This window comes from Danio rerio, chromosome 19 (assembly GCF_052040795.2).
Source record: "Danio rerio strain M-AB ecotype USA chromosome 19, GRCz13ab, whole genome shotgun sequence".
NCBI lineage: Eukaryota > Metazoa > Chordata > Actinopteri > Cypriniformes > Danionidae > Danio > Danio rerio.
The window spans coordinates 17,394,775-17,418,706 of record NC_141039.2 but is presented as its reverse complement, the minus strand read 5'-3'; the positions used below and the strand labels follow the sequence as shown (position 1 = coordinate 17,418,706).

Genomic DNA, 23,932 nt, shown 5'->3' with positions numbered 1-23,932 from the left:
AAGAAATAATAACATCAAATTTATTCTCAGCCCCATAGACACTGCATTACAAACACCTCGCATCGATTTAAGATTAAGATGACAGTTAAACACATCGTAACAGGCATGTGAAAAAGGGTCTATTGACTAGTATTGTGATAATTGATATCAGCTGAGTGTTCCAGCAATAAACAGTTGTAGTTCTTGATAACTATGATGTATGGACCTTCATTGGTCCCTCCTCTTGTCGATTAGCACTAGGCTTATCTCACTTGCATAAACAAAACCCATACTAAAACATTTTTAACCTCCTAGGGCTTACATGGACAGCACATTTTAGCTCTTAAGTAGCTATTTAAAATACCTTGAATGTTTTATATTTTGTTACAGACATACAGTGTCATTCTGCAACTTGCAGCATATGAAATGTCCCAAACACTATGTCCAAAATGGAGAAAAAAAAATGTTTTTACTCTCTGATAGACAAAATTGTTTTTTTGTTTTTATTTCATTTTTTTTATATTAAATATGCATTTAACATAAAACAGGACAAAGTGTTTTATATAAATTCGGACCACAAGTCCACATAAATGGACATGATTTTTCTCTAAAAGTACATCATGTCAAAAGATGATACTTAGGTTTTATTCTAATTAGGTTTCAATAAGCCAAAATAGCAAAAAAAAAAAAAAAAAAATCATGAAAAAAAACACCTTGGGCCTTAAGAGGTTAACATGCTGAAACATTTTACATACTAAAATTTGGGTCATACTAAAACAACTACCAACATGTACTTAGAGTACTAAGGTCTTACTGATAAATGTACATATTTGTGTCTGTTTTCACTGTTACCACTGCATTTTAGCACAAATGTGTGCCACAGATGGTGCTTACAGGGATAATTCACCAAAAAATAAAAACTCTATTACCATCTTCTCTACACAAATCTGTTGAACATCTTAAGAGTGTCAGAAATGTGCAAATGAGCTTCTGTTTACTATACATCAGTTATTGAAATAAATAAAGGTCTACATTAAATATGCTCATTATATAAGACAATCATCTCTTAGATTTGTGTTAACCATGTTTGAAGCTTTACACTTTTGTTGAATGGGCTTTGCCAGATCAGACTTAAGTTTCAAGGATATGGAATGTCTTTTAATCATTTTTTTTCAAAGCTATGAAAGAGATTATATGTGGCTATGAAAGAGATTATACAATATACTTTATGTAAGGCAAGGCAAGTTTGTTTATATAACACATTTCATACACAATGGCAATTCAAAGTGCTTTACATAAACAGGAATAAAAAAAAGACATGTATCAGAAAAAAAATTAAAAACAGATGTTAAAACAGGTTATAAAAGAATTAAAAAAAAAAGAAAAGCATAATAGTGAGATCGGTCAGACATAGCACAGTGCTCATTCAGTAAAGGCACAGCTGAACAGATGTGTTTTCAGTCTTGATTTGAACGTGTCTAATGTTGGAGCACATCTGATCGTTTCTGGAAGCTGATTCCAGCAGCGAGGGGCATAGTAGCGGAAAGCTCATTCACCCTGCTTTGACTAAACTCCTAGAATTTCTAGTTTATGTGATCCTAAAAATCTAAGGGATCTGTTAGGTTTGTAATTCTAGGAACACTGGCTATATATATTTTTATACATTGCCAATGAAGTGTCACACGCATAATTATAGTAGAACTTATGTTTGGAGACAGCAAATTGAAACATGGCAGAAATGAACGTTTTCGCAAGCTGTCCTGAGAAGAATGTGAAATGTGTCCGACTGTGTGGAATTCCCAGCTTTCAAATCAGTTTAACACCATGAAATTTTGTCGCTCGTCTTCACTGTGGGACTCTCTCCCTGAAGGTGTGAATTTGAATAAAACTACCAGAGTAAAGATATTATAGTGGTGTTGTATGAAGCCAACAAACCATATTACAGAGACCTAGAGCTTCAGCAGGGCATGTTGAGGGGAATAATCTCAGATTTGATGCCTCCGAACTTTGCGTCTGTTGTCATCTTAGCAAAGGTAGACAAAACCTTTCAAAAAGTAGCAAACTTTGTACAACATTTGTAGTAGATGTCTGTGAGAACGGAACAGGAGTGCATAAAGAGATCTCATCTGCTTCAGCCACTCGCAAAGCCTTGACGTACTACAGCTGCCTTCTCCATTTCCAGCAAACCTCATACAGATATGGTGCTTTATCTTGTCAAAGCCCTTTAGAATTCACTCAGGTCTGATTTTATCATGAGGTTCAATATGACTGTGGGTTTGGAGGTTTGTTTATAATTTATAATGCTCTGTGTGCCCTGTTATATTTCCCCAGGGCTGTCTGTGGAGAGTCAAGCTTCTGCCTTTTCCCTTATCTCTCTTTGACTCCTTATTACACCTTTGAACTTTGTGTTTGACATTTTTTTTTCCATTCTTACCATCTGTGTGAGGTAGAGGCACCTCTCTGGCTTCCAGTTGTCTCAAATAGTTGCCACCTAAACATGTGACCACGCCATGCTGGCTTATGTCCATTCGCCCATTATATGACTTTCCAATTTCTGTTTTGTGAACGTTTAAATAGTACATTAAAACAATGGCTGAGAGAGCTTAACACGCTGCAGTTTAAGTAAACACGTGCAATTACAAAAAATACAGCAAATTAAGAAACGATCTTCATTTTTTTACAGCAAATGTGTTGCAAAATCTCACAACACAAACAACTGAAGAAACGCATTGGATTTTGTCACAACACCTGCAAATATTCACGTAACACAACGAAAACTGTTTAAAGGGGACTCAAAAACATGACAGAACCTGCTGAGATATGGATATGTTATCATGCTGTGACTTTAGCGCAGTGAAATTGTTGGTAAGTAAAAAGGTGAGTTTGTTTATTTTATTATCCTGATTACATGATTCTGTTGTCTTTTCTAAATTTATGATTTATACAAAAACTGTTTGAAAAATGTTTTTAAAGTTATTGAGGCTCCTATAAATGAGACCAAATTATAATAATAAAAATTAAACACCCTTTAAGTATATATTCCTGAGCATAACATAAAATTCAAAATTCAAAACAAAATAATAATAATAATTAAACATACACGATTGCTGGTATCATGTTTATTACAAACTGTATCTTCATCTTTCTCATTAATCCACATAATGTCCACATCTGAGATATTTCCATGAGCTAAATGCTATCTGTAAATTCTGCATATGAAATAGTTTCAGCAATTAATTAGTACAACGATATAATCTTTTTATATAAGAGTTCAACCAGCATTACTAGAGATTTAATTTCAATAACAGATTTTGAACCCATTGTACATCCTAATGAACATAAATTTTCGATATATCTAAAGCTTGCAGTGTTACAAAAGGTTTTAAACTTTAATTAGTACGTGTAATCCTTTTTTACATACAATCTATGAAATACCGGCAAACATATAAAAAATAACACATATGTGGTAAATATCTGTCTGGAGTGAAGTGATGACATGCTACTTTTCAGTGTAGTGGATTTTTATTTTTTTTTTTTAATTACAACATGCCGAGCCTTACTACCATTTGATTGGATGACAATCATCCACTCTCATGGACTGCAGGCTTGAAATTAGATGAAATGTTCAGGGACCACAAAAAATATGGGGTGACATGTGGTCCATTGTAACGGACACATGGTCCAAATGGATTGACGACCATGTTAATCTAAAGAAAAGAAAAGAATAAAATAACTATTTAGAATTTTCATTTTTGTCTTATTTTTAAATTCTCAAGTAGAGTTTAAACACAGCTCATTTTCAGCTTCTCGCATGTTTCTCCAGAAGAGAAAAATCAACAAGATTCTCCAGAATTTCTGTAAAGACCGAAGCTCATGTTTCCATGACTGCAATCAGAAGCCAAAGCAAATTCTAACCAAATCCTTCCAAATGACCAAATGCCCTGAGCTGAGCTCTGTAGATTAATGTTATGCACAGAAAAAAGAAAAAAAATCCAACACATAATAATTGTGATTATGCATCTACAAGCCCCTTCCAGTATCATGCAGCAACATGTTTTCTTTTCAATCTTCTAGTCGGCCAACATACTTTCCATTTATTAAGAAAAGCTGAATCATGTTACAGCTGAAGGAATAATGTTCATTTTCCAGTTATCACAAAATTAACCCAAAGACCTTTTAAGGCAAGTAATTTCACTCAGTGGCCATCTTTGATACTCTACTTTCAATCAAGCAACTCATGTTATTTGAAAGGATAAAAAAATGGAGGAAAGCAACAACTTTAACAATAAAAAAGTCTCTTTAATTTAGAAGGTGCACTATTCCTTCACATTTTGCAATGCACTTTCTCCACTTTATGAGTGCATACAGTAAATATTGTTGAATATCCGAAGCCTTTGATATGTCTTCAGACTGATGCATGAAAATTAATTTCATGTTATTTAATTTAATTCATTTTCTATTTGTTTGTCTTTCTAATTTTACAATGCAAAGTTATTCATTTTAGTCATATAATTTACTTTTAAAAGTTTCCCAACAAAGAAAATAAAAACCAACAAAGTATTGCTTTGTTGGTGTGCATTCATTTTGTGTTCATTTTACATTTATTTTGAGACAAAAGATAAAAAAAGTCTTAATAAAGAATGTGTGCAAACTTTAGTCATATAACTCTGCAACCTTGCAGCAGTCTTGTAAAAACAAACTTTTATAATGTTTGCTTGCTCGGGAATAAATATGGTGTGCAGCCTTCCAGTAACTAAGTGAAGATTACTAGACATTGTCCTATACAACAAGCAGGAGAATAACACAATCCATCACTGCTATAAACTATGATTAAGCAGACATATAATTTCGAGACCACCAAAGAAGGAAATGTTAATAGAATTTGTCCTTTCATTTCTCAGGAGAGTTATTGGAGCTCTCATTTACATGACATTATTATTTATGATGCTTCACCTCGAATTCCTTTAGAATTCAGGTTCTCACATATATATGAATAATTTAGAGCTCTGAAAATATAGAGTTTTTGGAATGCGGAATTTTGTGTTTTGATTTATGGCATAATATGCAATTGAGATAAATAACTACAAGTTCATGTTTGGATATCGCATTTACTGTATAAAATAAATGTCCGATATGTAACAAAAAAAATCCATTTACATATGGTAGAGGTTCTAGCTTAAATGGCACTCTGAGCGAACCACACCCTATACTTATAAATAGTTGCAAGGTTACATCTAATTATAAAAAAGAACCATTAAACATGTAAATTGCAAAAAAAATAATAAAAATTGTTGTTTTAACCCAATTTTAGGTAAAATATGGTCAAAATCAAAGCTGGGATTATTAAAAATATTTATATTTTATATAAGTACAATGATTATTCTAAAAAAAAACAGAAAACAATCCTAAATGTAACTGGAAAACAATGTAAAGACAAAACTGTAGTGATATGCTAAGATCATTAAAGAAATATTTTGCATGAATATTAATTATGAAAATTCTTTAAAATACAAAAAATATATATATGTTTTATAAAATTAACTGTTCATCTTAGATCCAACTCAAGGCCGAGAATTAATGTTAAGTTAGTCAAAATAAAATCATCATCATATTATATAAATTATAAGACCTCGTGTCATAAAAGTAACATACAAGGATGTTACTCTGGTATCACAGAGAATTGTATTTTATCAGCAAACTCAATTATATACTTCAACTAAACCTGAAGAGATGTCTGAACTGTCTAAGCTACTGAGTGTAAAGATTTTAAAGACTGGATGACCAACAATTTTCTTCTCTTAAACTCAGACAAAACAGAATTATTACTTATTGGGCCTAAATCCTTTACACAGCAGATCTCACAACTCGACCTACAATTAGAGGGATACAAAGTTAGCGTTAGGTCTACGATAAAAGATCTGGGTGTCATATTAGACAGCAATTTAACTTTAGAAAATCATATATCCCATGTCACAAAAACTGCCTTCTTTCATCTGAGAAATATTGCTAAGTTACGAAGTATGCTTTCCATCTCAGATGCAGAAAAGCTAGTCCATGCTTTTATGACATCTAGGCTGGATTACTGTAATGCTCTGCTTGCTGGCTGCCCAGCGTCCTCTATTAACAAACTTCAGCTAGTACAAAATGCAGCTGCCAGAGTTCTTACCAGGTCTAGAAAATATTACCATTTCACCACAATTTTATCCTCCTTACACTGGCTTTTGTCCATTATATTGATATCAAATAAATTTTTGATTAGGCATTGAGAAGTTAATTTGCACAACTTTAAAAGCATTTTTATTAATATTTAGATCTTGTGAACCCTCAGAATTCAGATTTCTTAATAGTTGTTTCTCAGCTAAATATTGTCCATACTAGCAAACCTTAAAACAAAAAATTTCAGATAATGCACAAATCTCAATGTATAAAAAATGTACACTTATGACTAGTTTTACGGTCTAAAGTCACTCATTGGAATTAAAAATATGTACATAGATGTTCAAATATATGTGCTTTGTTTTTTTATGTTTAGAAACACAGATCAGAATGACATGATTATGAGTAAATGATGACCAAATTTCAATTTATGGTGAGCTATGCCTTTAAAAGCTCCTAATGGCTTTTGTGCTGCTGATGTGACAGACCCTGAGCTGTTGAGCATCTGTCTGTTCTCATTTTTCCCGTCTTATCCTCTTTCCTCCATTTTCCTCATCTTCACACTTCCCTTTCCCTCCTCTGAGTGAAAAAAAAAAAGATCAATCTTAGAGGGGGGAAAATCTTGCAGTCTTCTCATTTATCTCAGTGACACTGACCCAGAATGCTGCATGAAAGGTCACCGGGGTCAGGATAATGCATAAAACCTGTCTTGTGTCAGCTTAGATGAGATGGCCTTCATTTTATCACTTTTTTCTTACTTTCTGCTGTTAGTTGTCCCAGAAACTGTTGGAACTGTTGTGAGGAGAGACAAACCCAGTGGGACGAGTGATACGAGTGTGTTAAGATTCACTGAAGGTCACGGATACACTCTGGTATAAAGTTGTGATTGTAAAACACACACACCGTTAAAAAAAATGTAAGAAACTTTGGTACTCTTTTTGAGCCATAAATCAGCTTTAAATAGTTTGTTTTTGAGTTCAATATTGCAATACACTATCACAAATGTATGAAAGGATTCAACCAGAAAACATTTTACATAAAATATTTAACTTAAGATGTCATTTTAAAGTAAACAGACTGAGTAGTAGTTTGCTGAGCATGTTTTAATCATCTTTTTTTACTTATGCTGGCATCTTGTTGTGTGAAAGTATGACAAATAATAATTTTCAATTTGCTGATGCCATTGTATGAATTTTCCTTTCATAGTCAACCATGATTAATTTATTCCACAGCTGGATGCGTCTAATAATAGGGGCATTATCTAGATTCAGCAGGCGCTATTCAACAGGTCACATCGACTTCCATGAGGTGACGCACTACAATCAAAATAATTTGCCTTTTTTATGTGCTGCTTGTTTGCCTAAAGACTTCTTTCTATTAGAGCAGATGCACATTAAAAATTACTTATTTGTGTGTGTAAGAGTGAATGTGAATGATTTTCTATGTCCTCGTAAATTAAAAAGCATTAAAAAGTTAGTTTGTTTTCTCTAAACTTACTGGATGTTTTTTGTGATGGTTATGTTTGGGGATATGCTTTAGACAACCCAGGTTCATTCTGAAAACGTAATGCTATACACATTTCTAGAGCGCCAAATATGTGTTATATATGAGCTAAAGTTATTTATTTTATTTATTTATTTATTTTTGCAGCTTTTGTTTTAACGTATCCACCAAAGGCTGCTGTGTACGCTTTTCGAGATCTCAAATTTCTCTAATGAGTGGTATTCAAGCCTGCTGTTCTTGCGTAAATTCACCAGAGGCTGCTGTGGACTAACTGACTGACCAACCCTCCTCCTTTCCTAAACCCAACCAATAGTATTTTCAAAAGCACAGACTGACCCGCCCACTCACTACCCTAAACCCAACCGAGTTTTAAAAAGCAATTTAGAAAAAAAAAAAAAAAACCTTGCATGATTTTTACCACATTCTCACCATTATTTGTTTAATTAATTATTTTTTTTATTAGTTTATTAGTTCTATGCCAGACTCTAACTCCATCATCGTGATCAACTCCTCTTTGCGTATTAAGTCAGCCGATGTACATGGATAGCTAACTGGACAAACTGGTAACTGGCTACGTAATTCATAATATCAAGAAATGCATATGGCTACAATTTTAGACTGAGCCTTTGTTGGCTTTATGTGTAGTAGAAAAAATATTAACCTTTTAAGGGATAAAATACTGGAAACATAGGCGATGTTATTGATTTTTGCAATAATAATTGCGATATAATATTTTCAAGAAAATTAGATTTTAAAATAAATTTTATTTTAGGCAGTGGCGCAGTAGGTAGTGCTGTCGCCTCACAGCAAAAAGGTCGCTGGTTCAACCTCAACTCAGTTGGCGTTTCTGTGTGGAGTTTGCATGTTCTCCCTGCTTTCGCGCGAGTTTCCTCCAGGTGCTCTGGTTTCCCCCACAGTCCAAAGACATGCGGTACAGGTGAATTGGGTAGGCTAAATTGTCCGTAGTGTATGAATGTGTGTGTGAATGTGTGTGTGGACGTTTCCCAGAGTTGGGTTGTGGCTGGAAGGGCATCCGCTGCTTAAAAACTTACTGGATAAGTTGGCGGTTCATTCTGCTGTGGTGACCCCGGATTAATAAAGGGACTAAGCCAACAAGAAAATGAATGAATGAATGATATTAAAATAAAAAGGTTAAAGATATTTTTCAAATATAATTAATTCTAATTCAGATTAACTGAAAGTGTTTTGAGCATAATATGCTATAAACAACATTTCACGTTACCTTGCCATGACATGCCATGGCATATTTCTTTATTACATTGCGGACATTGTAAGTGGAAAAACCGAATGCTTTACTATAGTGAGAAAAGTCTAAAAGACCATACAGAATGAACCTCTTTCATTCAGCCACTTATTTTGACCATGGATTAAGAAAACGGTGGTGGACGCACTCCACTGAAGACATCCATTACATAGCCTATTTAATTTCATAATTTCATTTGTTAAGTGCAAATAATTGCTTCAAAACTATTTTTAAATTCAGTTCTAATGTCCATAAAATGAATAAATTGACAACAATAAAGAAAAAAGTTATATCCAAACACACTTCCTATGCCTATGCTTCATTTGGTGATGCATTTGTCTACAAAACCTGACATATAATAAATACTATTGCTAATAATAACATTAAACAAATTTAAATTGTCATGTATAAACTGACTACAACAAAGCTGGATTCCATCAAATGTGGTCTCTTCACTGAATTAACTTAAATGTTTAATTACAGATAACTTAAATGTTTAATTGCGGATAACTTAAATATTTAAGTACAAATAACTTAAAATGGCTTAAACATCCAAATTTTTCAGCTTTTATATTTAATAACTTACTCCCAGGGCCGTTTACTGTATACTGAATTTATATTTAGTCACACCATGTTGGTATTTCGTAATATCAAATTTTTTACAAGGTGGGTCATAAAAATGCTCAACGATTAACCTGGAGGAACAGGACATACACACATGGACAATTTAGCTTGACCAATTCATCTACAGTGCATATGTTTGGACCTGAAACCGGAGCACCCAGAAGAAACCCACGCCAACATCGGGAGAGCGTGCAAACTCCAAACAGAAATGCCAACTGACCCAACCGGGACTCAAACCAGTGCTGTGAGGTGACAGCACTACCCACTGCGCCACCGTGTCGCCCCTGCTTGTATATCAATTAATAAAAAATGTATGCAAGCATAAAAATATCTACTTATGAATTTACCTTATCTCTTTCGTCAGATGGGTTCAGGTAGTGCCTCTGTCCTGCTGCGCTTGACCACCTTGTGTCATTTAACATATATATTTCATGTGCAACCAATCATTTTAAACAGAAACATTTTAATCGTTTAAAGAAATTCAAATGTTCAGTACAGAGAACTTAAGATATTAAATGCTTTTTGATGCCTATTGAGTTTTGATGTTTAGGTTTTGATGCCAAAACTTGGTATTTTATGTAGTGTCAAGTTAAATTAACTTATTGTATTTAATATAATTTAATATATTTAGTAATGTCAACAGCGGGGTTTACAGTGTAGCTCTGTATTGTGCCAGGTGTATGATAGGGCCCTTAGTCTTTAAGGGTGCTTTCATACCTAGACTTTTGTTTCGGAACCTTGTCTCGTTACCCCAGTTAGCGCGGTTCGTTTAGCATATGTGAATCCAGCAGTGGCACTCGGATCCGCGCCAAATCATGCACTCCAAGATCGCTTGAATGAGGTGGTCTAGGCTCGACTGAAACTAACTCTGGAGCGGATTGATTGTAGTGAGAAAGCGATACGATCCGAGCCCGGTTTTATCACAGTGTTTTATGGATATGTATTAGGCATACGGCTATATGGAGAGAGACATCCCAAGTCTCCCAGAAGTTTCATAAGTCTTCCGCAAATGCACAGAGACTCCCGGATGGTCATGAATGAGTAATAATCTCCCGGAAATCACGTGTCTCCCTCCCGGTCCTCAAATAAGTCACGCACCCTTCTCACCCCACCCCACCGCATCCCTCCTTGCTCTTTAGACATGTCGCGCGCACCTCGTCAAACACCACCTAACCACCACCCACCCCGACAGCTGAGCAGAAATAAAACATGAAACTCTGACCAATGTGAGAAGAGTTTACTCACACGTGACTGGTTTTAGCTCTTTTGGTCCTTTTAGAAATTTTGCCGTGTGAAAGCGAACCGCACCAAGAGCAATGAGCAACAATGGAACAATTGTAATCTCTGTTTCGGAACAACTGAATCGATTCACAGGTGTGAAAGCACCCTAAAACACTGTGTATTTATAGAACATAGTCTGACTCAGCAACTGATTGGTTGCTGTCATTCTCCTCTCTTACAGTATATCGAGTCCTGCCATAAGCATTTATTTTCAGCTACGGGTTCACTTTGTTTAACTTCAGCCAGAAGCAGAACAGCAACCACTCGTGAGGTGGGCATAAAAATATCAAGGCCCCATTTCATTGGTCAAATTTAGGTAGACAACCAATTAATAAAATGTATGTAATTTATAAAACATTTGCGTTATGCATATTGCATATACCATTATCTCAATAATGATCATTTTGCGACATATTGTGCAGCCCTACATCTAAGTATAAGGTTGCGTGCCTGTGTATAGTAACTCTGAACTGCCCTATGTCTACAGCAGAGCAGTACAGAACAATTATTTCATAACTGAAAGAGAGTTGCAATTTAATATAATTTTCTGCTTACAGTAGTGTGATAATTGCTTTGGAAAGTGGTAAATAGTCAAAACAGTCTTGCCATTTATGAGTTTGATTGGCAGATGCGGTATAGTCATATTTTATGGCTTCATATAGTGACAGTGCTAATGGCACAAGCATGCACACATGCACATCCACAGTGCCTCCCATGGGAATAAACCTGCCATTGAGCCTGAAGACACAAGGGCAGCAGTGAGCTCTGAAGACAAGGACTCCACTGTCACACACAAACACACATACACTCCATCTATTACAGGTCGCATATTAGCATCAATGACCATTCTGCTAACTAATGAAACGTGTCCTTCAAATGACCTCACACTACACACACTCCCGCACTTTTATCCGTCTCACTCCTGTGGTTTCTGATAATGAGTGTCATTTTTTCTCTCTTTCTCTCTCTGTGGCATTTTGCTTTGCAGCATTCAGATCGTGTAGCGCAGCTCCGCACTGGTGCCCGTGATGTCACTGAGCCAGAATAAATTGGTCTCATCTCAAAACTGGAAACGGTGTGCAAGAGTGTGAAAAAGAGAGAGAGAGTAAGATTAGTCAAGTGATTTGCTGGAAATTTAGAGACTCGCTTCTAAGCCTCAACCAAAGGCATTAAAGTCAGCATGAAATTGTGATGGTATTTTCTTTTCTATTGTTCATATATTAAAACGAAGCTCTTTCTTGAACAAAAACGACCAAACATGTAGGAAGGGATTTTGTTTATAAGGAATTGATTGGATTGCTGGATTAATGCCTATTTTTGGGTAACACTTTATAGCATACACACTGTGAATATTTTATTAAGCATTAGCAAATACTAAGTCCATTAATAGGCATTAAGCAGTTTATAAATACAGATAAATCTGCTGTAATCTTGACTTATACGCACATACTGTCTATATAATATGTTTAGGAATGCACAAAATATAAGCAGCCATATGGTTATCGGCCGATAAACACTATTTTCAATGTTATCGTAATCAATCTGATATCAAAATTAGGCTGATATCTTTGAGCCGATAGGTTACATAATTGTACACAACTGCCTACTTCGTGCATGCGCGGGTCAAACTTTGGTCAACAGACTTGTCTATTGCACTATAATGGAGCTTTCCACACATTGTTTATTCTTTCAATGGCCGTCCTTTCTTTGTGTGGTATTGCTGTGCGTTAATAACTCAGTAGCTAACCATATTCCTTATCATTGCAGATATGTTTGATAGAGTGTCATGGTGTACTTTGGTTTAAATAACCAGAGGAAAAATATTACATGCGTACACATGACAGCAGCGATGCACATGTACTTAACAACTCATTGGGTTGTTTGTAATCTTATATGATTATTTGTTTTTGTCAACGCATTGATTGCCATGTCGTCACCTTGGAATTTTAAAGTTCTATCTGCGTTCTGAATGATTTTAAGACATTGAGGTTCAAAGTTTTTGCATTCCATAGCAAACAGTATGTGTGTAACACTTGTTTTTTAAATAAAAAGTCTTAAAATGTAAACAACTTATCAAAAACATTCCATAATGTAAATAAGTTGTCATTTAACAAGAATATCTCAATAACTCCATTTTGACAAAAATGTCAAACAGAATCTTATAATTCTAAGATTGTATTCAGTTTGATCAGCATATTTATAATGATTACAACAAGTGCACATGATGGCTATTACCACGCATACACAGTAAACAGATCCTTCACAGCACCCCAAACTGCGTAGAGTTTCTTCGTCCACCACATTCTTTCATTATATCATGCACTGTGTTTGTCATAAATTTATATGTGCTCAACGCTCAGGTGTTCAAAACCTGACTTTCGACGACAAATATGACTCCAATTCGCGTCCAAGTGCCTAACGCATCACAATGCTCTTGCAGTTAAACTTTCAAACTCAGCGGTTTATCATAAACCTTTCAGCGATAACTTTTTCCACAACTGACAACAAGAATGAACATAGAACGTTGTCTGATTGATAAGCTGCACCTACATGTGTTCAAAAGAATATAAAACACCAAATGGGATGAATTTATTCTGCATTTTCTGAAGTAAAACATAGTATGTGTATTTAGCTTTTCGTTTGTATGGTGGCTCTGAACTATCGCAACACCTCTCAAAACGTGTTTTTGGACATTACATATTTGTGCATATATTGGTTATCGGCCTTATCGGTTATCCTTATTAGCCAAAAAAAAAAACATATCGGTGCATTCCTAAAAGATCCAGAATCTGTCAAATAATCTTAGATCTTTTATTGCGGTAGGAAGAACAGACTCTAAAAATACAACAGTATTTGATAAACAACATTATACACCGTACAACCCAAAAATTTAAGGTAACTCAAACAATTTGAGGAAACCGTTTGCAACCAATCATTTAAGTTCCAGAAAAGAATCCTAATGAGTACTGTGAACTTAATCCATAGTAAAAGATGCAATTTGATTACTGTAAAACCCAATAAGTTAAGGCAATTTAAACCGTTTGAGGAAACTAATTGCTACAAACCATTTGAGCTAAAAAACTAACTATATGAGTACTGTGAACTTACACCATTTACAGTAAGTTGAAACAATGAGGTATTTAATGAACTCACCTATGAGTAATGAGTAGAATTAACTTTCAGTAAATTTTTAGTTAACTACACTCATTTCATTTGATAACGTTGACTGTTGGGTTTTATAGAGTAATAATTTATCAGTAAGACATCATTTCAATGTTTTTAAGTGATGTTTAAACTATACAGTAAATATTTGTTAAACTAATTGTATAAAAGCTGGTCAGAGATAAAATCAATTGTCTAGAATTATCCAGTTTGAATTGGGGCTTTTATTGGGTAAATCACTATTATAGCTAATGCAGTTTATTAATATAAATTTACCTGTTAAACTTGATAATTTAAAACTAAATTGAAATACAAAAGCGCAGTCAGCAACCTCAGAAATCACAGCAGGTTTTAAAAGATTTACAGTTGTCATTAAACATCTGTGCCACATGTAGTAAATGAATGGATTTTTTACTTGTGGAACCTGACTGTTGCATTCTCTTAAAAAGTCTCTTTATAATCGTACCCTCACAACTTGCCTTTAGATTTTGAATCACACTGCAATGATTTCTGTCCACTTTCAGCAGCATACAAAGCTCTTATTGTGTGCTAAACGGCTCCAAAATCTCCCTCAGTTAAAGATCTGCAGACAGAATCGCAGAACTCAAACGGCAGACAAAATAGACACCCCAAAGCAGTTTGAAACAAGTCATCAAACAATGTAAAAGCTCTTCACACTTCTTTTCACATACACATTCATCATGTCTCTCGCACACTGAGCCTCACACGACTGCTACTTTTTACACCAAAAGCTACAATCTGTATAAAATATCGACTTCAAATAAATAATGGGTGTAGGGAAGAAGGCATCTGTTCTGACAGACGTGAGACTGGCTCATCAGCCTCGGGGATCCAGACATATTCTTTGATGCTGTTGGTTTATTCTAAGATCTCAGTGTGTTCTTGCTAGTATGTTGGAAGATGTTGGATTTTTGCTGTGATCTGAGAGCAGTTGGGATATAGAGGTTTCAGAAGTTATTGTTCTCCAGTTCGTCATCAACCACTGGGATTCTTCAACTGATGTGCCCTCAACTCAGAAACCCACAGTTCAAAGAAAATCTGAGCTTCCTGCTGGTAATTATGACACTTTGGTTCTGTTCAGATCCACTCATCTTGTGAATTTTATCATGGTTTTGAAAGTAGAAGGGATTAAAGCTTATCCTGGTCAAGAATCCCCCACACAGACAGGTATAGGCTGACATATTGTATAGCAAAGCAATACAACATAGTAGGGCTGCACGATTAATCGAAAAAAACATCACAATCTTGATTAAACCCTACACGCCATCTTAATTTAGCTTTTCTACGATTCAGCCATTTATATTTTCAAGGTCAAGAGATAATGTATTCCCGGCTGTAAAATCACACGTGTGCTGACAGTGAGCTGTTTGTTTACAGAGAGAATGTCCGTGTAAATGCGCGTGCATGATGCTTGCTTTAGTGAACAGAACCTGCATAGGCTGTGAATAACATCTAATAAAGTTGTAAATAGCGTACAGTTTGTTGCACAAAGCTTTTATTTGGAAGTCGCGAGGGAAGTATGATTTGCATGTGTGTTTGTTTTTTTTCCCACAGTGACAGCAGCCATACGCCGCTCTCGGAAGTGAAACAGGCGCACATCCTTAAATGATCATACCGCATTTTAGAGTTATGATTACGACAAGTATCTGATGTTTTTTTTTTTTTTTTTTGATTCAAAATGTTGTGCATAAAAATAAATGTTTACTGGATCAGTATAACTACTGTAGCTTATATAACGTTGAATATAATGCAAGAGATAATCTTATAATGACAAATGTCTCATTTTACCAGTGAAAATGGTCTAATAATGTTGTCAATGACAAATGACAAGCATTTATCTCAAACATAATATTTTACCTTCAGAATTATGAATAATTATATTCTAATCAACACTTTACTGTGAATCAACCAGGACTTACTATTCAAGTCCACCATCAAAAGTCGATACAAAATGTATAATTTTAACCACCAGTAGACCTACACACAGGCCTAATATTAGTTTTGTTGTTTAACCATATGTTTGAGAAACAACAATAATAATAGACTACCTTTATTTAACATCTTTATTTAACCAGAACCATTCAGCCCTACAACATAGTCGATGTGATTAGAATTGGGTAAACTAATGATATGGATTGAACATTAATAGTAGATCAAAATAAAAATATATATAAAAAATCTACATTACAACTCATGAAACAGTGTAAATAAATGTAATATGTTATTACTTTCATCAGGATAACAACCTTTGCATACTGGGTTTGGGTAAACATATTTTTTGGCATGAAGATGTCCGCTTTACTTTCTCAAACAAAACTTTGAAAACCTTTCAAATATTTGATGCTTCTAACTTGGCAAACATTTGCAAATCCAGTGACTCAGTGGCGTAGGTTTCATTTGAACATAACTTCATGTTTATGACTCAGAGATTTCATTTTAAGCCATTAGAGGTGTCAAATGTTGCAGGTATTAGGGATAGCTCACCCAAAAATGGAAAGTCTGTCATCATTTACTCACCCTTTGCTTGTTCCATATCAGTTTCTTTATTTTGTTGAGCATAAAAAAAGCATCAATTTAAAAATGTTGGAAAATTGTAACTATTTTGACTTAGTAGGAAAAAAATTCTAGGCAAGTCATTGGTTAGAGATTTCTAACACTTTTTGGAGTATTTTCTTTTCATTTCATCAGAACAAAAATTGCTCAAATTGATATGGAACAAGTGAAGGGTGAGTAAATGATAAAATAATTTTAAATTTTTCATTTTGGGTGAACATTCCTTTTGAGTGTCTTTTTTTTTGCCAAAATGGAATGGCAAATCAGACTTGGAACGTGTTTGTAAAAAAATCTTTGTGTGTGTGTGTGTGTGTTTGTTTTCCAGCATACTGAAAATAATTACAGAAACAATGTAACATGATTAATTAACTAATCACAGGAACAATTACTTAGACGGGAACAAATAAAAGTTGGATTGGAGCACACCTAGAAGACTGAACTGAAAAACAAACTGCCATTGCTTTCCCCTCTAAACTGTACAACCCAATTCTACCCCTTAACCCTTTCCCTTAACCCTCATTTTGCGCATTCACATAAAGGGGTAGGGGTGTAACAATTCTCTTTAGCCTGAAGGCGTAAGGGTAATCAATCAATCAATCAACTTTTATTTAAAAGCGAGCAGCAGCATTTTGCACAAGCTGCTAACGATGAAGACATGACTGGCTAACTCCAACATAAAGTGCATTACAGTAGTCTAAATGTGAATTGACGAAAGCATGAATGGCGTTCTTAAGCGGAAGGGCTAGATAGCCCTTGAAAAGGAGATTTTTCAGGACCACACTCGAAACCAAGGAGTAAGAAAATTTAGCCGAATACATCATCTACAATGGCTGCATGGCTGCACATGACAGTAAGGAGATACACAAATTAGTATGTATTGTCATTATTATGAATTTTTAAGGACAAACAAGCATATGCATTCATAACGCCGTTCGTAGTTTACTCTCATGCTTTAAAAAAAAAAAAACGTTAAAATAAAAAACTTGCTATCTATAATCCGAAATCATAACTCCTGTCAAGTAGTTCCACAACATTCTGTCACTTTGACATTGACACTTCAATAACAGTGTAAATGTGCAGTACAGTTATGAGCTTTTTGCCACATTATATCGTAATGATAACACAATATTGTTGCCTTCAGTAATTTCCTGAAGATAAATACCCAAAAAATAAAACAACTGGAATAACTACAGCAGTCGCCATCATCGATCTCATATGAAGCAAGAGCTCGCGATATGATTAAGGGTGTTTCTATTTCGATTTTAAATCGAAATTGGTTGAAATTCATGCTCAATTTTGAATATCGATTCTGCCACGCCCCCAAGTCATGTCAGCTTGGCTTGCCAAGCAGAAAAAAGACACGCTTGTTGAAAAGCTTGTTGAACTGCAGACACAGGAGACCCGTTGACAGAGCGTAAACCCTCTCCTCTTCTAATGAAGTCGTCGGTGTGAAAGTATTTTGGATTTCCAGTAAGTTATGTTGACAAAGTTGTTACACCATAACACCGGCATCGCGTTCCTCCGTCCCGCCACCGTTGCAAATCCGCGCGCGCAAAAATACACACTCAGGACCTGTTTACATTAATAGGTCTTAGTTTTTTAAATGGCATTTTATAACGTTCCACATGCACACTGGCGTTTTGCATTTCTGAGCAGCCCTCCTTCCTCACTACCGCTGAAAACGCACATCATGTGACCACACACACACACACACACAGGCAGGCACACACAGAGACGCACACACATTTTCATGCGCTCAAGAAAGCGGGCCCAGGCAGTCAGCGGGTCAGTAGACTGTTTCAATCTTTCACTTTCACATTTGTACTTGGTAATTTTAGCTAACACCTCAGTTGCTGTAGGCTGGTTCCTGTTGGTTGTGCATCTTTTCTCACCGACGCCATTATAAGGACACAGATCACTGCCTATTCACGAGTCCCGCGGAAAAAGAGATTGACAGGTTGCAATTATGTGTGTAACTTATCTTCATTAATTTACTGTATGATTTGTTATGATTTTGTTTATTTTTTTTATTTTTTAAATCGAAGATCGAATCGAACCGTGACTTTATAATAGAAAAAGTAATCGAATCGAGGATTTGGAGGATTGTGACACCCTTACATATGATGACGTGTGCAGGTGTTGTAATAGGGTCCTGTTTCTTAGGAGTATATTTTGAAGCCCTTCCTCATCACACTCAATTCAAGGTCCAAGAGGAAAGGGTACAAAAATAGAATTGGGATTGGGCCTTAGTTCAAATCCCAGAGAACACAAATGAAGATTCACCTCAGATTATTCTGGAAGTCTCATAGTTTCTGCACTGATCCGAGGCCAACTTTTCCTTCCTCTCTGTAACTTGTCACTAATCCTCGAGTTTGACTGCATGAACCCAGACACAATGCAGCCTGTGATATTATCTCTTCTCACTTCCCGTCTCTCTCTCTCGCTCTCTCTCTCCCTCTCTCTCTCTCTCTCTTGCTGTCGCTCTCTAATCCTTCTCCAACTGAATATTAATTAAACATGCAGGACTCTAGAGCTTTACTTGACATCCTTTGGTTTACAGACAAAAAGACGAGCATATTGGTGTCAGAGTGGGTTAAGAAGCTTGATTCTTTCCACCTGTCTCTCTCTCTCTCTCTCTCTCTCTCTCTCACTTTGCCTGTTGAATAGAAGTGAGACAGTGAGTGTACGCAAGCAAAAAAAAAAAAAAAAAGAAAAATCTATCGCTCTTTATGCTAACCCTAATCTGTGCCCCCAATTAATCAGCGACAGACCACGACTTCCATTGTCCCGGGATCCGGTGCTGACAATAGAGATTTGCCTAGTGTGATTAGGACGCCATGTGGATCTGTCTACGCATCCAAATCTCCCTTCCAAATGATTGGCGGCCTTAATTAAGAAGTGACTTTGCCTTTTTTTTCATGCAACGCATGAATAAGGAAGTAAATGGACAACGGAGAGAAAGCGAGAGATCCAGAGAATGCAGATTTGGATTCCAAAACATAACCCACTTTCCGCCTCTGCATGTAATAATGGGTTGTCTGGGGAATGAAAACAATAAAAGAGTGCGTGATGTGGGAGTGTACAGAGATGGGTTATTTGAGAGGGGAACGCTAAAGATGTATCCGGAACAAAAAAGCTGAATGTTGAAGTCCATTCTAGATTCGGCCCACTGCCGTCACATCTTCTCTCTAGCAAGCAAATCTGCCAAACCCTTAAAGAAGATGCTATTAACGAAAAAAAACCTTTGTTTTCCCACTTGTTGACGCCATCCACAGTGTAAAAATAGTTGGCAAAAGTGTCAGAAGTAGGAGGATTTCTCCAAATACTCTGTTTTATCGCTCCTTTCTCCTCCCCAATGCCTCTTCCTCCTACTCCTGTACTTCGTAAACTGGGATTGCATCATTACAACACGCCACTCCAAACTGTTCCAAGTTTACGAATTGACAGAATGCTTCTACTCAGACCACCTAACGCTCCACAAACGTCCCTCAAACATTTGCACTTCATCAGCAGTTAAGAAGCAACTTCAGCCTTATGTGAAATCAATTCAGCCTTCCCTTTAAATAAGACGATCCCTTTGGATTCACCTCGGCTGCCAACATCACTTAGAGAAGGTTGGAAAAAGTAACAGTAAGTGTTTTAGAAAAGGTCAATTATTCCTCTACTGTAGCCAAATGAAACTGCAAAGATATACAGTAACTCAACTGCTGTGTGTCCTGTTGAGAGATGTACTTTTGCTTTATGAATTTTCCATGTGAAACTAAAATGGCGACACCCTCAGCATCAACACTATAGTATCATGGTTGTACTAACTGCCAGAAATATGTTATGTTGACTCTTGTCTTTGCCTTCAAATACATTTACTTACTTACCTTTGTTTTTGTTACTTACCTATGGAAGCCAGAGACTAATTAAATTCTGGTAACAATTTGTTGTTGGTTTTGGTACTTTTCTGTGTCTGTTTAATGCTACTCAAATAGCAGAGAAATATATTTTATTAGCTTTACATTTAGATGAAACCATATGATCAATAATTATACCTGTATACTGTATAGGAGGTTGTCACGATACTGGAATTCGGTACCAGTCGGTACGTACATTTTAAAAATGTCCATTTTCCACAAACATTTAAGTGGAGCATGTTCTTAAACAGTGCTGATTTGCCATTGTATTCACATGCACAACAGTAATGACTGTAATTGGTCATAAAGGTCATCAATTCACCAAACTCACAGCTGTTTACTGAGTGTAACCACAGATACAGGGACAATGGAACAATTCAAATTTACGTTGATCAGTTGGTTTGTCTATAAACTGACATATGAGCTATCTGCTGGTGAATTGAAAATGCTCTTAAATGGCTTTAAAATGCTCCAGTGTCCCTGTATCTGGGGTTTCATGAAGTTAACAGCAGTGAATTCTGTGAACCGATGACCTATGTGGCCAATCACAGCCTTTTCTGTTGAGCACGTGAACACAATGACAAAACAGCGATGTTTAAGGTGCAGCACTTCAATGTTCGCGAGAAATGGACGTTTTTAAAATTTCAGTACCGATTGGTTTCGAATTCCAGTATCATTACAACCCTATAGGCGACACAGTAGCTCAGTGGTTAGCACTGCTGCCTTACAGGAAGAAGGTTGCTGGTAGTACTAGGTTGCAACTGGAAGGGCTTCCGCTGTGAAAACATATGCTGGTTAAATATACTGTATAAAGATTGTCTGTATAAAAAATGCCAAGGTGCTAATATGTGAATAAATAAAGCAAAATGATCTTTGATCTTTAAATGTAGTTGCTGCAAATGTAATTGTTTAGCTCACTGATTTTCTCATTCATATCGGGGTGTACTTTTATCTCCATGGATGCTTGTGTGCATGGGAATTACTATATGACAGAAGAGCAATCGGGAATATTTAAAATAGTTTTGCAGAACAATCCCGCTCATTAGTCAGACCTTGTTGTACAATACAAACAAAGAGTGTTACATTATATTAACTTGATATGTTGACATTTGACTTTTTTTTTGCAAAGTATTTGTGGGTGTTTAAAATGCAAATAAAAAAAAGACTTGACAGTCCCAGGAAAATGTGTCATACTCATAATTGGATGGCATGTCAAAATTAAGGTGCACACTTTCAAGTGCTCACAACGTAAAGAAAATCTGTTTGCTTTTAACTTTACGTCACATGGCATTTTGGCCATTAAATATAATTAAATAATCACCTTGGAATTAAAAGGTTCTATCTGCGTTCTGAATGATTTTGAGATATTGAGCTTTAAAGTTTTTGCATTCCATATATCAAATAGTATGTGTGTAACATTTAATTTTTAAATAAAGTCTTAAAATGTAAACGACTTACAAAAAAAACATCCCATTATGTAAGGGCGAGATGTAAATGTATCTTTAAGATATTTTCCATTAAAAAAATAATTTTCGATGTATCTAGCTCATGTTCTGAAATAGATTTTTTTATCTAAAAACTTTTTTCTTTTTTTTTGCATGTAATCAAGCTTTATCACGACTACCAACATTCAAATTCACCCTTTTGACACACATTCCTTTTAGTTATCTCTTCCATGAGTGTATTTAAATGCAATAAACACTTTATTATGAATACTAATTATGCACTGGTACAGTACATTAAACAACACTACTGATGCTGACATAATGATGAATTGACTGATTGAGGTCGTCTCTGACATGGTTATTGTCCTAGTTTCACTCATAATGTCTCCAGTCATAACAACATCTGTGACGCACTGACTATATCCTTAACAAAAGCAACAGACATGTACAGGGGGGTGTGAGGTCACATGGTCATGAAGGGAGTGCAAGGGTCTGTGTTTTTTATCAAAGTCTCCAAAATTTCTTAGAGTCTATGTGCAAAACATAAATCATACCATATATAGGGTTCAGAATAAAACTGGATTACAGATGATGGCCTATTGTACAACTTTTAAAAAATGCATGATGGGTCATATTGTGTGGAAGAATATATGATTGTGTTGCCCTGCAGAGAAATCTGTCATATCCTCAGTCCCTTGAGTTTTTGTTAAACATTCATATGCATGTGCACTTAATATGTAGGTTAATTTAATGGGATAGTTCACCCAAAATACAATGTGCTCACTACTTACCCTTAAGTGCTTCCAAACATTTATCAATTTCTTTATCCTGTTGAACAATAAAAAAAGTTACTTAGAAGAAAGATGAAAATCTGTAACCACTGAGTTACATAGTAGGAAAACCAATTACTATGAAAGTAGTCAACTGTTACAGGTTTAGAACTTTCATCAAAATGATTAGGGTTTAAATATTTTGTGTCCAGCAGAAGAAACTCAAACTGGTTAGGACCAGTAAATGGTGTGTGAATAATGGTAGAAGTTTCAGTTTTGGGTGAACATCCCTTTATTGATGGATTTAGGTGCCAATTAAAGTGTAGTGCTTTCATCTCTGTTTAACAACATGTTGAAATCAATGAGATATTGCTTTCAAACCATAAGTGTGCAGATTCAGTCTGGACCTGGTCTCTACATAACCTTCAACAGACCTCTCTTCAGTGGGTGATTGCGCCCACTTCACTGTCCGCTAGAGGAGTCGCCAGTGGGAAAAAAAAAAAAAACAGCTGTTTTCCCAGGTGTTACAGTATGCTGACACACTGACAAAGTCACCTTCGCCTCTGACTTTATGCCAAGGTGCTGATATGTGAATACATAACGCCAACACTTCTTATGATGTGCGTCTATACATAAAAATGATTCAACTAGATGTGAAATAAAATAAAAAGAAATTAAATGGCAAGATAATTTGTTGTTTAATCTCACACATCTGATTTATATATGCAATCAAATGTTGCTAAGTTCCAAAATTGTAAATAATGCATATACGCATCAATAAAAGGTGTATTTATTACAATTTGGCATGAATATGGTTGGTTGGTTGCTTGATTGATTGTAACAATAAATATTAACACATTTATATTTTAAACCAGTAGGTTTGAAAGTAGCAACATCCTGCTTTCCCTCATGACGCTAATACGGAAGTAACTAAAACTGCAAATCACCGAAGTTCTGCTAGGCCTGGCTCCACTATAGGGCACATTTCTATTGAAACCAATGTTAAAATGGCCAACTTTACAGCAGAAAAAAAAAAAAGTTGTTTACAGCATGGTACAAAAAAGATTTTGATTTATGTAGCTAACATTACACTTTATGACAACTGTGAGTGGGTGATTTTTTTAGAACTCATCTGTTTCATTTGTTATATTAAATCTCTATAATTGAGAGAACGGCCACTTGAGTGACAGCTAGATCTAAACGGGTTTCCATCACGTCACTTGATTCCGGCTGATTAGCTGCTGAACTTGGCATGTACATCTTATTTTTGTT

At 35.6% G+C, this 23,932-nt stretch overlaps 1 protein-coding gene and 1 long non-coding RNA gene across 11 annotated transcripts in view; both read right to left on the bottom strand.

Annotated features, from left to right (window-relative positions):
• Nucleotides 1-23,932, bottom strand: part of ptprua (protein tyrosine phosphatase receptor type Ua) — a 438,644-nt gene that overhangs the window by 398,688 nt on the left and 16,024 nt on the right. The window lies entirely within an intron of this gene.
• LOC148679773 (uncharacterized) lies at nt 15,661-23,845 on the bottom strand. Its single transcript, XR_015945328.1, has 3 exons — nt 22,026-23,845; nt 21,126-21,986; nt 15,661-20,893 (listed from the first exon to the last, which is right to left on the bottom strand). It is a non-coding gene; the product is annotated as an uncharacterized LOC148679773 (long non-coding RNA).